This window comes from Mandrillus leucophaeus, unplaced genomic scaffold (genome assembly GCF_000951045.1).
Source record: "Mandrillus leucophaeus isolate KB7577 unplaced genomic scaffold, Mleu.le_1.0 Scaffold2, whole genome shotgun sequence".
NCBI classification, from domain to species: Eukaryota; Metazoa; Chordata; class Mammalia; order Primates; family Cercopithecidae; genus Mandrillus; species Mandrillus leucophaeus.
In genome coordinates, this window is record NW_012102031.1 from 13,343,858 (window position 1) to 13,345,393 (window position 1,536).

Below are 1,536 nucleotides of genomic sequence, written 5' to 3' on the forward strand. Positions count from 1 at the left end.
GAGCAAGACTCTGTCTCAAAAAAAAAAGGAGGAGGAAGGGGGCACATGAGGGTTGTGGTAGTCGGGATAGGATAGGGCTGCAGGAGACCTAGACACTGAGAGACTTAAGCAGGCATAGAGAACAGGGATGGTCCCCAATAGCTGAAGGGTTCAGGGCAGTGGGGTAGGCTTAGAAACATCAGAACATCCAGGGCTTCACACACCAGGCCAGGGAGCCCAGGCCTTGTCCTGCCAGTGGTGGGGAGCACAGAAGGCAGCCACTAGCCCTCACTGAGGAAACATCTACTAAGTGCATGCTGCGGGCGGGGACTGTGCAGTACTTGGTTAGGGAGGATGCAGAGGTGTGGCTGACAAGACCCCACCCAGAACAGAATGCTCCCAGGCTAACTCCTCATAGGGCTCCAGGCTATGTCCTCAAGTCCTCAATCACTCACGCGACAGATATTCACTGATACTGTAGCTAGCTTCAGAGATGTCCTCAGTAATCCCGTCTTCCTGGTAGTCCTGCCCTTGTGTAGTCAATGTGGGAAGGGCTCATATTAAATAGACTGGTAACCAATAAGATACTGGAGAAATGACAGAGTGTGACCTTTGAGATTAGATTTAAAAGGACTTTGTGGTTTCTGGCTCTCTTGAATCACTCACTCTGGTGGACACCAACTACTCTGTGTTGAGGACACTCAAGGGGCCCTATGGAGAAGCCCCCATGGTAAGGAACTGAGGCCTCCTGCCAACAGCCACGTGAATGCCCCATTTCGAATGTAAATCTGAAACCATCTTTGCAAAACTGTGACTGACACAGTGAAAGAGATCTAACTTAATCAACTCCATCTTGCTTCTAACCTCCAAGCTGTCTTTGTTCATTCCTGGGCATAGGCTGAACTAACATTCGGAGAAACCTAGTTTACAGTTTATAGATTAAAATGAAGATGATAACAGCCCTTTCCCAAAGCAGACCTCTTTCTTGCCTAGGGACTAGATTGCCTATATAGGACTAACATTGGCCACAAGATTAGAAATTATGGTTTAGGAGTCGTGCAGCTGGAGGCTGCAAGATTCTGACCCTCCCTAAACTGCTCCTAAGATCAGTGCTCGAGATATTTTGCAGATCCTGTGCCTAATGGATCAGCTGGCACCACCCAGATGGATAAACTAGCTCGTCTGATCTTGTGGCCCCCACCCAGGAACTGACTGGGCACTAGAAGACAGCTTCAACATCCTGGGATTTCATCCCTGACCAATCAGCACTCTTGTCTCACTGGCTTCCCCCAACCCACCAAGTTGTCCTTAAAAACTCTGCTCCCTGAATGGTCGGGGAGACTGATTTCAGTAATAATAAAACTCTGGTCTCCTGCACAGCAGGCTCTGTGTGAGTTACTCTTTCTGTATTGGTAATTCCCCTGTCTTGATAAATCGGCTTTGTCTAGGCAGCAGGCAAAGTGAACCCATTGGGGGATCACAAATCCTTCAGCCCCAGCCAAGCTTTCAGATGACTGAAGCTCAGGCCAGCATCTTGACTACAATTTCATGAGAAAC